Source organism: Armigeres subalbatus, chromosome 2 (genome assembly GCF_024139115.2).
Source record: "Armigeres subalbatus isolate Guangzhou_Male chromosome 2, GZ_Asu_2, whole genome shotgun sequence".
In the NCBI taxonomy this organism is placed as follows: domain Eukaryota; kingdom Metazoa; phylum Arthropoda; class Insecta; order Diptera; family Culicidae; genus Armigeres; species Armigeres subalbatus.
Window position 1 is genome coordinate 182054661 of NC_085140.1, and position 13919 is coordinate 182068579.

General features: G+C 38.9%; 1 pseudogene; it reads right to left on the minus strand.

Annotated features, from left to right (window-relative positions):
- Positions 1-1519: 1519 nt before the first annotated feature.
- LOC134211346 (uncharacterized) lies at positions 1520-10208 on the minus strand (annotated as a pseudogene).
- Between the last annotated feature and the right edge of the window lie 3711 nt (positions 10209-13919).

The window sequence follows — 13919 nt, forward strand, 5'->3', positions numbered from 1 at the left end:
GTCAGGTCCTAATTTGAAGAGGTTTCTTCGTTCATTTCACGGTATTTTTCTCCGGGTAATAAACGTAGTCCATCTTACTCCATTTAATCGGAGTAACTTTTATCCCAGCTATGCCCTCGTTAAAGCGTTCGATGTTGACCTTTTGGATACACTCATCTTCCGATTGATTTGTTGAAACAGATTTCGCTGATGGTACGGTGGCAAGGCTCTCAGCACTTAATACTTCTGGTAATTCCTCAGTTGTTGTCGATACATCTGGCAATTCCTCAGTTGCTGTCGTTTTCGAACTTCCTGCGCTCTGCTCAACCGATGATATACAGATTGCTCTTTTGTCAACGTTTAGACGGCAGGACGTGCAAATGCGTAAATTTGTATTCAATGTGTACATTGGAGCATAACCAGTCGCTTTCAGTTTATCTATGGTGCTTTCGGTGAGATTTTTCGTAACTCTTTTGAACACTTTTTTCCATCAAACAGCCTACAACAGTTGAGAAAGCGGCTACTCATGTTGTTCGTAATATTTCAATAAACAAAATCACTTTTAAGTTTTTACTGACTAGTTTGGTGTCATTTTCTTGACTGAAGAAAAAAATTACTATAAGATCTTTAACAACCTTAGTAGTAGTAATTTTTTTGCTTTTTCGTGAGCATTGTCATGGTATGTACCTATCATGCATTTGTTGTTGTTGAAGATACCCGTTTCCTCCCGATCATAAAGTCTATTCTCTAAGAGGTATATTTTTGCAGGTAAACTATAGACGTACACGTGTATATAAATCTTTGATTTTGCAGCTTTTGTCTTAAAATAACATTTCTGATATGTTTCTATCAACGTTATTATCAACAGGTTTCAACACTATTAAAATAATTTTTCGCCAGTCACGTGCAATGAAAATTATGACACTATCAATACTTTTGATCACAACACTGGATCGTGTCTAAGTTTCTTATAGATGCTATGAATAATTAAATCAAAATATCATGAAAACAACTTGTTTAAATCACGTCCCTTAACAATAAAATCTGCATCAAACTGCAATTCTCGAAATAACTTACACAGAAAAAATTTTTTTACTAAATGTGAAAATTGTGAAATGTTTGAAATGTCATAACTTTTTGTTTATTAGTTTACCATCACCAAATTTTTATGGTAGATAGCTAATATAATGGACCGTTTTCCCTAAAAAATTACGTTCGAAAAAGATAGGGTTTTGAGATATTTGAGTTTTTGTGACAAAATGATATTTTAAAGGCAAAAATTTTTTTTACTGTGCACATTTTCTTAAGAATCACCATTTAGTTGTCTAACTTTGCTGAAAAAATCATAACAATCGAACATTCCGTTTTTGCTGTGCAGCTTTTTAAATATTTTTGAACCATTTTCACATACACCCTTTTGAAAAGTTAGTCGTGACTCAATATGAAGATTTGATATCGAAAAATGACGATTTAGATGAAATTGAAAAACTGTGCAGAGTTTCAAATATTTTCGAAATGGTCGCTCAGGATCGACTGACATGCCCCCGTGGAATGCCTCAGATGTGAGATGGAAGAAGTAAAAAGAGAGAAAAACGTAGAAGGAAACAGAAAAAGAATGAAGGAAGATAAACGGGAAAAAAATATGGAGAAAGGAGGAAGATAGAAAAAAGAACCTGACCGAACCTTGAAGTGCATAATTTTCTTTTTAATCCCTAGCAAAGCCGGGATCATAAAGCTAGTACTAGATAAAACACGTTTAAAAATGACATAAAAAATTCGTTATTAAAAACCCTTAAACGTGACCGATGCTTCTATTAGGATGATGTGTTCACTGGATAGCATAATATATTACACAGCTTAGAATAATTTGAAATGTTCAACCGAATTTCCAGCCAGTTTGTAAATCTGATCCGGGGTTGATGGTGCTCCAAGCGAGATCCATTCATTCGGTAAACCCGCATCTTTGCGAGCAGCCATCAGTGCATATCTGAGAGCAAAAATGATGGAAACAGTCATATTCATCGCCGGCTCGCCGGTTGCCTTCGAGCGCAACACTCCGGAGGCATTGGAGCTGTTTTGCAGGAAGCGAACTCGGAAGTCAACGGGAATATCCTTGGCGCCAGGAGGTTTGTAGGTCCAAGTGCGATTGGTCAGTAGAGCTCCATTCTCCGGGTCGAAAACAAGAGCCTCCGTCAAATAGTAGCCCAGCCCCATAATGAACGATCCTTCGATTTGGCCAACGTCGATTCCTGGACTTAAACTTTCGCCAACGTCTTCGAGAATGTCCACACGACGAAGCTGAACATTTCCGGTGAGAACATCAATTTCGACTTCTGAACAGCTCAAACCCCAAATTATATATGGAGCCAAATCCGAAGCTTTGCACATGTACGTTGCACAAAGGTCGACACTCTGGTTATGACACTTTTCAACAAGAGATTCCCAAGAATCGTCCTTATTTTGCTCCCGAACTGGTTTCATGCGCTCCAGAATAATTTCGCAAGCCCGTTTGGCAGCCTGTTGAGTAGATTAGATCGTATAATTTATAACATATTGTTCCATTCGTTTTATACTTACATAAGCAATAGTTTCACTTGTCCTACTACCACCAGTACACAATGCGTTAGGCGACGTAAAGTTTTGTGTAGGCTTGATAATAACTTTGTCCATCGGAACATTCAGAATATGAGCAACAACTTGTGCAACTTTAGTGTTCATGCCTTGACCCATTTCGATTCCACCATGTGTAATGGCAACGGTTCCATCGTCATGATAAATGGAAATTATGGCAGATTGTGATCCGAAATATCCGAGCGTATATCTCATTGGAACGATAGCAATTCCGCGTTTACGCCAACGATTTTCTACGTTGAATTCCTCAATTTGCTTTCTTCTGATGTCATATTGTACATCTGATCGGAACTGAGGCATCAGTTCAAGCATTTTCATATCTTCCGGCATGTTGGCCATGCGAACATCCAAGGGGTCTTTACCGGTTGCGAAAGCGATATGTTCCATGATGGTTTCAATCATAGCAACGCCTTCTGTAGTTCCTGGAGCCCGACACCAAGTATTGCTAGCACAGTCTGTTCGAACACCTTTGGGGACTGTTTTGAAGACGCTTTTATCGTAGCAATTGCTGAAAAATGTACCAGCGTGACCCATCGGCTCGTTAAAAGATGATCCGAAGTCATGCATGTACTCGTTGTAAAGCTTTACAATCTTCCCATTGTTATCAACGTCAGCCTCATAGTCGGCAATGACTGGATATCGCTTTCCAATGGCTTCCATGTTCGCCTCTAGGGTCATGACAAATCGAACCGGTCTCTTGGTCAAATGAGCGGCAAGGGCACATGCGCAAGCTACCATAGTTGCTCGTGTTCCTTTACCTCCGTAACCCCCACCCAGTCTACGAACGTATAGGTTGAGGCTATTCTGCGGAACTTTCAACATTCTAGCAATTGCAATTTGGGTCAAGTCAACCCATTGCGTTGCGGAATATACATCCATACCGTCCTCGATGGGAATACAGACGCATGATTGCGTCTCCATGTAGTAATGGTACTGACCGCCGATCTCGAAACGACCCTTTACCTTAACATCCCCGCCGGACGCACTGTCGTATTTATCACCGTGGGTACCGTAGCTCATTTCTTTGATGCGATCGTTGGCTTTCGCAAGCAGCACATCTTGAGCCGTGGTGTAGAGTTTTTCCACTTGTCGCTTGCTGTACGTAATCTTAACGAGTTTGACAGCGTTATTTACCAGGGCGAAGGATTTTGCGACCATGGTATTCGACCTTTTCGGCGCAGAAAATTGGTTCAACCTCATTGCCCATGAGGTTCGTGAAGTACATGAAATTGTTAGCTCCGGGGATATCTTTTGCAGTAAAGAATGCAACCACTCCTGGGACTTTCTGGAAAGTTTGAGGTAGAACTGTAGATACGGCATTGGGACAGCTTTCTAGATAATTCGATAACAAAACACGTTCCAATCAAAACAGACTTACTTACCAGGACCTCCGAAGCATCAATATGTTCAATCCTCGAGTGCGGCTCTGTTGCGAGCACATAGGCCGCATACAATTCATTTGGCAGCGCCGGAAAGTCATTGGTGTATTTTGCTTCCCCGGAGGTTTGCGCAAGCCCTTCGATCTTCGGTATGTTCTTTGTTAGCGGATAGTTTTCCTTGACGGTATCGAAACGCTGCGAAGCCGTCGATAGCGGTCTTTCCAGGATAGTGCCACCAGATTTGAACGAAGATTTAACAGTGGCGATGTTTTCTTTGCTGGCGATGTTTAGGATGAACTTGTAGAGCAAAGAAATGGCCAGATTTTTACGGTACTCGGGAGATGCATCTGGTAGAACCCAGTCTGGGTGGAGCTCGTCTGAAAGTGTTTTCAGTGCATCCTGAACGGTTTCGTTCGTGAAAAGGTTCTTTCCAACGAGATAGTTCTCTGTTGATGCAGCATGGGTGAACTAAAAGACGGAGTTGAATTACGATCTTGGCTTGATCATTAACATATTTAATAATTCTTACGCTGGGGTTGATACCACCGAAGCAAATATTTGCAGATTCAATTACGGTTTTGATGTTATTGAATTTAAACAGAAAAGCACCGTTCACATAGGCATGTGCATTTTGAGCTCGTGGCATGATTTTGAAAGAACGAAATACGTGGTTTTTTGGGTCCAAGGGTGGAAGACTGACGTTCAAGATCAGCTTCTTGTTCATGTCCAAATTGACGAATTTCGATGGTTTCACTTCCGTAGTCTTGCCGCCAGACTCGACTTAAATTGAAAGATATTCAATGAATCTATTTCCTCAAATATAGAACCTGAAGACCTACGAATTTTCAATGTTGCGCCAACAGCTTCTAGAATAAGATACAAATCGGAGGGAAACTCATTGTGTTGGTTTTTTATGCTCAAGTTTCCTGCAATTGTTCCCGTATTTCGCACAGGGACGTTGGCAATCAAGTCAATGTGATTTACAAGTTCTGAACAGTATGCAAAATTGTCGTTTTCTTTCGCAGCGGTTGACAAAATGTCCATCAATTCGGTTAATGATACGCCAGCTCCAATTACCAAGTTGTTATCAAGGAAATGATTTCGCAGTTCGTCTATCGAATTGACATCGATGAATATTTGAAGTTTATCATTTCTACGATAGACACCTGTAGAAATGCAAATAATTAACCATAGACAGCACTCCTGTAATGTAACTCGTTGTAATACTTACCATGTGCAGTGTTACCTGCGACCAGCATGTATGGTTTCGATCCAATATTTTCAAAAATAGGGAAAACGTCACTTATGTTATAAACCTTGTGCCATTCTTTATCTTCGGTGAAACTCATATGGATACCCGTCTTATAAAGCAGTTTTTCAGCGGCAGAGCATTTTCCTGCACACGCACTTCCAGTCTTCGGGCAGATTTTGTTGAGGTCCTCAATATCCATGCAGGCCTGCTTCAATCGAGGTTCGGCATCATAAGCAAGCGATTTGAATGCATCCAAAATGGGACGATAGCCGGTACAACGGCATATGTTTCCTCCGAAGGAATTCTCAACTTCATCCATCGATACTTTTCCTTTCTTGGATTGCAACAGGCTGTACATGTTCATGACCATGCCTGGGGAGCAGTACCCACACTGCGTGCCGTTGAAGTGCGCCAACACCTTTTGCGTTGCGTGATAGCCATCGTACTTGTTTCCAATCCCTTCGACGGTGACAATGTCCAGTCCATGGCAAGAGAACACTGGGAACAGGCACTAGAAATGCACGATTTATGTTCCGCTCAATAAACGAATATGAAATTGGCACTAATTAACGTGATAATGAAAGGAAAAACTAATTTTACGTAAACTAAACACTTATAATCACAGTACTAATAGTAGTGATGTTTTCATTTTGCCTGTTTAGCTATTTTCTGTTATGAATTGAAATTTACTTAATTAACTATTTTAATTAACCAGAAAATATCTAGATAGTTTGAATTTTTCTGGCAAAATTTTAGTGCGTGTTTAAATATTTTTTTTCGGGTTCGGGTTTACGAATGCAAACATTCTCGGGTACGGGTTTGATAAGAGTTTTTTTATTCCGGGTTCGGGTTGGAAGGAAATTTACAAATCGGGTTCGGGTCGGATTTGAGTTTGCAAAATGTGAAACCCAACCATCTCTAATATTGGTTTTCCAAAAAAAACTTGAAAATCGCTCCATATGTTAAACGTTAGTCAACATTTTTAACTAGTTTATTTGTGGACGCAATAGCGCCCGTGGCATTTTTTCAATTTTTAAGAGTATTTATAAAAAATCAAAATTTTCAACGTCTGTTGTCTGTGATTTTTTTCATCAAATGCTGTGTGTGGTTGTCTAAGGTTGTCACAGGTTTTGTTTTCTGCATCTGGTAGTAAAAAAGAATTAAAGTGTCGATTATTTTATTTTTTGTGAAAATTTCCCCGCGTGCTGCGTCTGGTTGGCTAGTCAGGGTCTGTTCACAAATTACGTAACGCTTTTGGGGGAGGGGGGAGGTCCAACTTGTGTTATACTTTGTTACACTAAAAGGTGGGGGAGGGGGTGGGTACTACCAAATGTTACGCATAACGCGAATAAAAAATATTTTAAATGTTTTTAACACTGATTGAAGTAATTGCTGACATGTCATGATCAAGACGATAAATACGCATCAACCTATCCTCTTCAAAACCATACTAACCATAATTGTCCCATGTTAGTCTTTGTAGTTTTTTACTTTTTATCTCAGAGCTGGCTATTTTGATGTTTTTTTTAATTCTAAAAGACATCGACTTTTGTTCGAAAAATTGTTGCTACATTTCGAGGATTTTTTGTCTCACGAAGAATATTCACGATTTTTACAGATTATATTATTTGATGGAACGACCTCGGGAACGTCGCTTTGATTGGTATTGTGTTTCATGATTGGATCTAACAAACTAAGCCAAAGTTAACAGAGGAAACCCAGAGAGTTTTTATTTTAAGCAGTTGCATTTTAGCTCAACCACTTAAAACCTGTTAAAAAATAGCAAGATCCACATGTTTCAGTGAAGGAAACAAATCTGCCTTTAAAATTTTCACAGTTATGCGTTACATGGGGGAGGGAGGGGGTACCAAAAATGTTACTTTTTGTTACAAGGGGGAGGGAGGGGGTCAAAAACTCGGATTTTTGCGTTACGTAATTTGTGAACAGACCCTCACCGGACAGACAAACAGGGCTATTATATATATGATAGACGTTCGTGAACCCTCCTTTGCCAGGCGATAGCGCATTTAATCGCTACAAAGCCTGGCTACATAGCCAGCCAAGCAAGCTAAATGATAAAAAAGTGTTTGAAATAGCCTCTACACTGCAAGGATTAGGGGAAAAGACGGGTTTGGCAGGTTTTGTTCTACACCCAGGTTTTTTTTACGCGGTTGGAATTCATGAATTTCTCGGTTAACCTAAACTTTCACAGCTTTTCAAATACCCCCTGAATTTTCTTTGATTTTTTATGAATTTTTTCATGGGGTTAACTCATTGCTTCATCGACGCTGAAGTCCTAAACGACCAATTCCAAACCGTGTAAAAAAAAACCTGGGTGTATTATTGTCAGGGGGGTTTTTGAAGACCGAATTTGATGTTATTTGGCCACAATATTCTTTGATATGCAACGAATGTTTAGGCTAAATTTGAGTATAATCAGTCATAAGAAACCCCCTGACAATAATAGAACAAAACCTGCCAAAGCCGTCATTCCCCTATTGAATTTGATTACCATTGCTATTTTTTTCGCTAAATGTGGATTACGGTTTTCCAATTTCAGCTCGTTTTCGTGTAAAAGCTAGGTACGGTGAATGATAGTAATTGACCATACCGAATTTACAGCCCACGATGTCCTCTCTTTGCTAACCGGATGTATTCCGTTGATGTTGACGATACAAACGCCGCATCCTCCTTCCAAGCACATGAACTTCGTGCCGCTGAGATGGGCATGGTTGCGGATGAACGTGTTCAGCGACGTATCAATGGGGACGGTTTTTGGATCGACTGCAATAGATCGTAGAATAGTTAGAAAAAAGTTAGGGGAGAACGGTCCAAAACGCACCCTTCAAGCTTTTTCGATGTTTTCGTTCATATAAACAAAATTACCCAACCATTTCAACGTATAGGTGCAACATTTCACAATGATCTCCTATTCAAAACAATAAGGTTTTCATGACTTTCCAACACATTTAAAAAATGTTTCAAAAATAGGCCTGGGGCAAAACGCCCGAATGGTGGTCTAAAATGACTCAATAGCATGTTAAATGATGGTGAACGCATGGCTGTTTGTTGTTTCTTGATGGATTGAGCTACAATCTTACGGATGTGGAGGAAGAATAGCAAATCGTTAAATTTGAGTGAATATGAAGGGATTTTGCAATTTTTTTTTCCAATGAAGCTCAATTATGGATAACTAATTATGAATTGTAATGGTAATATTCGTTCATAAATGTAATACAGCAGATTATATGAGTAAGGCCATTTTGCCACAGGGGTGCATTTTGGACCGTTCTCCCCTACATAAAAAGGCACCACGATATTTTGTTTTGATTTGTTAGGCTTCTATTTTGCGACCGGAAAGAATAAGCTGTGCACTTCAATGTTTTAGTCTCGTCACTCTGCCTGCTAATGATTTATAGAATCACGTTGGTGTGGTTATTAGTTTCTTGATAAGATATCTGATGCACTTTTCATAAATGTTTGATTTACGTATCTATCCAACGTGATTTTCTATTTTTATCAGTAGTCCAATATAAAGACTTTTGAGCGGGTATTCAAGAGTATTTACTATGATTCATAGTAAATACTATTGAATACCCACTTAAAAGCAGAGTGTAAAATAATCGAAAGTTTTTGGTGAAGTTCACCTTTCTTCACTTGTCAGCTTACTTCAAGACACATTCACGACATTCACAGTCGGCTCTGGACTGTCAGTATTCGATTGAATATTAGTCATTGAATATTTATACACATTCTACAAATTGATAAATTATCTGAAATCTGAACAAGTTTTAAATGGGTAAAGTAGTTTATCACCAAGAACTGAATCCGATTCTCATCCGCGAGATACTTTCAATGGTAAACATCAATATAAATTATGCTAATTATGCTTTTCTGCACATAGTAAGCACATTCAGTAAAAGTCGAATGAATGAGTTGGTGGAGTAGTCGTCTGACTATGTCATTCTATGTTTTGAATATTCATGCGATGTTTGTCAAAATTCGGACCAATGTTGCTTCATGAAGATGAATATTTTAAGCTATGACTATGATACAATCCAAAGTTTTGATTTATACTTGTGCTCAGAGCTTAAAATATTCATCTTCATGAAGCAACTTCGGTCCGAATTTTGGCAAACATCGCATGAATATTCAAAACATAGAATGACATAGTCAGACGACTATTCCACCAACTCATTCATTCGATAATTAGCATTGTTTATATTGATGTTTACCATTGAAAGTATCTCGCGGATGAGAATTGGATTCAGTTTTTGGTGATAAACTACTTTACCCATTTAAAACTTGTTTAGATTTCAGATAATTTATCAATTTATAGAATGTGTATAAATATTCAATGACTAATATTCAATTGAATATTGACAGTCCAGAGCCGACTGTGAATGTGTCTGGAAGTGAGAGTGACGAAAGGTGGACTTCACCAGCAATTTTCGATTATTTTACACTCTGCTTGTGCTATTCAATGTTCTCCTTGACCAAAAAATTGGAAAAAGGTTGTTTTCAGCGACCTTTATTATAATAATCTCGTTTATAGAATTGAAAATTAAAAACTTTTAACTAATTCTATTTACAGTTAACACTATTTCAAAAAGGCTTGCAAAAATATTCAACAATCTATGCAATTATTGTTTGATCTTTAAAAATATATATTTTTCTGAACAAATAGTTTATAAAAAAGTTATATCTTCTTATTTTAATCTGCAATTATTGACATTTTGTTATGCACAAAATCACACATCAATCTCCAAATAAGCATTAATATTTCACAACTTGTGGTAACCTACCAGAAAACTTCTGTCCGTTTAAAGTAAAGGTGACAGACATTTTTATTTGTTTGTACTCCTAAATATTTCCGACTTAAGGCACTAATATATTTTTTTTTCACAAACCGTATTCGAATAGCTTGCTGCTAAAATAGATGTTTTCACTACGACTTATCGTGAGCGAGTGCCGGAACACGAGCAACTGCCGGTTATTTTAACAGACGAAAAATATGCGCCTACATACTCTTGATCATAGGTGCCACGCGAATCTGTTGGAGGGTTCAGAGTAAAGGTGACACAAGTAGAATTTAGGTGTTTTGATCATAAAAAATAAAAAAACATAAGAGGCAGACCATTTCAATGGTTTTGAAAAGGGGGAGGGCCGTTTGGCCGAATACAGTTGTTTTGCCGAAGTCGAGACAATTTCCAATCCGAAAATTGCCTAGACCGGCACCGGAATCGAACCCAGCCACCCTCAGCATGGTCTTGCTTTGTAGCCGCGCGTCTTACCGCACGGCTAAGGAGGGCCGAATGGGTAATTTGGGCGAATAGGACATCTGGCCAAATAAGATTTTGAACGTTTGAAATATGTTTGCCCGGCGGATCTGGGATCCTATTGGAATTTCCCGTCATCAATTTTGCACGGGAATTCAAAACTATTTTGCGTGAAGGGCATTCCCAGAAATTGTATTTATGATTGCCCTCACAATTGACACATTTAAATTTATCGGAATCATTTAGCATCCATGTGGCAATGTTTAGTTCCGTGATCCCACTTTTGGCACTTACGGCACTGAGTGGGGTTTTGGAAATTTCCCTCAGGTCTGCGGAAATGTTTCCATGTAACACGGACATGGGACATAATACAGGGGATTAAGTGGTGGTATTTCAATGGGATTCTACAAACTCGTCTTATGACAAGTAAAGACATTCCACTAAAAAGCTCAAAATAATTTTCTTAACATTTCATATTATTTGTTAAACTGAACTAAATAGAATTCTTGAGAAACACCCCTCTGGAAAGCACCAGAGCGAGATTTCTTTTTCATTTTAATCACTTGGACTGGTGAAAATCCAAGTAATTGAGAAATTTCAATTTTAATCTCATCCACTGATTTATCATCACTGGGGAGACCTTTCAAGACGACTTTGAACAATCGCTCAGTTTTGTCGTCATATGTGAAGAATTTATGGCGTTTCTCAGTTAAATACTGAAGAAGACGTTTGCGATCGTCAAAGGATCCCGGCAAAACGCGGCAGTCACCCTTTCTGGCAATGTTAAATGAAAACTTGATCCCCTGAAAGCTAGTCGAATTCTCATTCCTAAAGCCAGAAAACTCGGCAACATTATTTGCTTTTTCGCATGGATCGAATTACCAGGGCTAGATGTAGATTCGATTTGCTCAATTTCGACATTAATCAAATCGAACTGATTGCTCAGTTCGATAGGAGAAAAATTATTTTGAATATTAGAGTTAGAAGGAATATCTGAAGTCTCCAGCTTCCAACCTTGTTTCTTTGAAGGAAGTGGAGAATTCAGAGGTTAATCCTTCCTCTTGTTTTTATTAATGCTCATTGCTGAGCGTGGAGACGTGACCTCCTAAGGGTTTTTTTTTTCCAAAACGGTGTCCCTGCAGGATTACCACCGCTTGTCAGAATTTTACTTCCGTAAACGGGTCCAACGTAAAACGAAGGCACGGGTCCTTGCAAAGATCGTAACGGGATCAGTTGGTTCAAATAGCGCTGCGAAGCACTGTTGAAATTAAAAAAAACTTCCATTATGTAAAGAGAGAAAAGATACACTCTAAATTCTGATTGTTTTGCTCTTAAAAAATTTCTGTAACTTATCGATTGGCGATTTGGCGTTGCAAGAAAAAGAAGAAGCAGCATTTCGCGCATTCAAAAAATTAGCACGGTCGAGTCAAGTACGAGACACTGAAGACGACCTTACTGTTGAGGTCGAAATACGTATCTGTCAAAGTACAATTAAGTGGTGGAATTAAATGGGACTGTAGAAACTCGTCTTATGACAAGTGACAGTTTTTTTATTACTCTTACATGTACAATAAAGTTAGTTTTTTTTGGAACCGAAAGGGACGCTGTTTGGTTATTGTATTCCAAGTAGAACAAAAAGGAAATTTAGAGTGCTTAAGTAATTACGATGCTGATGTTGAGTAAGCAGATAGTTAGCGCGGTCCGATTTTGTTTTGTTTTGTGCGGTCGAAATGAAAATCAATCAGTGCCTGTTTTATCGTGTTTCTGCCTTCTGCCTTCTTTCTTGATTGGCGCGCGATCGTGTTTCAGGTAGGACGCAGAACATTCGCGAAATCCGAGTTTGTGGTTAGTTTGTTCTGCTTTGGACGGTTTGTAAGAAAATAATAAATATATTTTAATAATTTTTAAATCATGCTAATATTGACAAACGCTCTATATTGTCGAATAGAGCTCCCTGGATTAACGATAGGACTCTACGACACTACCCATAATTCCATTACCCATAATGCCATTACCCCGAAGGCCACTACCCCGAACGTCATAACCACGAATGCCATTACCCCTCATGGGACATTACCCCGAATTAGTCAGTATTTCAAGTTTATATTTCATTTCAATGAAAAAAATGTTACTCAATAACAGTTTATTCATAATTCATATGAATGAACAATAAATGGAACTGAAACTGTTTCAATGCAGTATGGAACTAAGTATTCTTACTCCGTAAGATCCCGTTCCACGTCGTATGGCTCTTTTCAAGATTCCTGAATGGCAGGGGGAGATTATGCAGCACGTTTTCATGCACAATGCAGAGAGTTGGAGGCAATTGCGGTCCACGTCAGCATGACTACTAGGGCAACAAGGTAGAAGTTGTTCCTTGGTCGCTGTAGTAAAAGCAACGGATTCTGGATGAAGCGTGGTCTAAATCTCAGATCGACGAGGGGGTGAATGGGTGAGTAAGAGTGAGTGTGTGAGTGAGCGAGTAAGAGTTAAGGAGCGAGCGAGTAAGAGTAAACGAGTAAGAATGAGTGAGTAAGAGTGAGTGAGTAAGAGTGAACGATAAAGAGAGAGCGAATGTTTGAGAGTAAATGATTGAGTAAAAGTGGATGAGTGAGTAAGAGTGATTAAGTGAGTAAGAGTGGGCGAATGAATGACATCAGGTGAATGAGTAATAATTAGTGAAACAGAGGAAGTGAGTGAGTAAGATGGTTTGTGTATGAGAGTGAGAGAAAGGGAGATCTTGTTTGTCTTCGGGAAGTTGCGTTAACTTAAAGAAGGCATCATCTCGTTTCGCCTTCTAACGAGCAGACGTTACTTTTAAAAAGGCAGTATATCCTCTGTGTGCCTTATCGAGGTATAAGCACGTTCATTAAAAGGAGGTATCATCTCCTCTGTCTGCCTTATACCGGGCAAACGCGTTCATTTAAACAAGGCATAATTTCCTCTGTGTGCCTTATACAGGGCAACCGCGTCCATTTAAAGAAGGCATCATCTCCTCTGTATGCCTTATACCGGGCAAAAGCGTCTATTTAAACAAGGCATTATTTCCTACGTGTAATTTATACCGGGAAAACACGTCCATTTAAAGAAGGCATCCTCTCCCCTGTCTGCCTTATACCGGGCAAATGCATTTATTAAAAAAAGTCATATTTGCCCTGTATGCCTTATACCGGGCAACCTCGTTCATTTAAACAAGGCATCATCTCCTCTGTTCGCCTTATACCGGGAAAACGCGTTCTGTTGGAAAAAAAGGATCACTTACTCCATTTCGTAGAATGGTTAAAAACTATTGCAATTCTTCGATATCTGTTGGTGTTAAACATAATAATATAATACTATCCAGTATTTTGCGCTTGGTAATGGCGGTGTGAGTTACCCTTAGTTTGACATTCAAGAGGT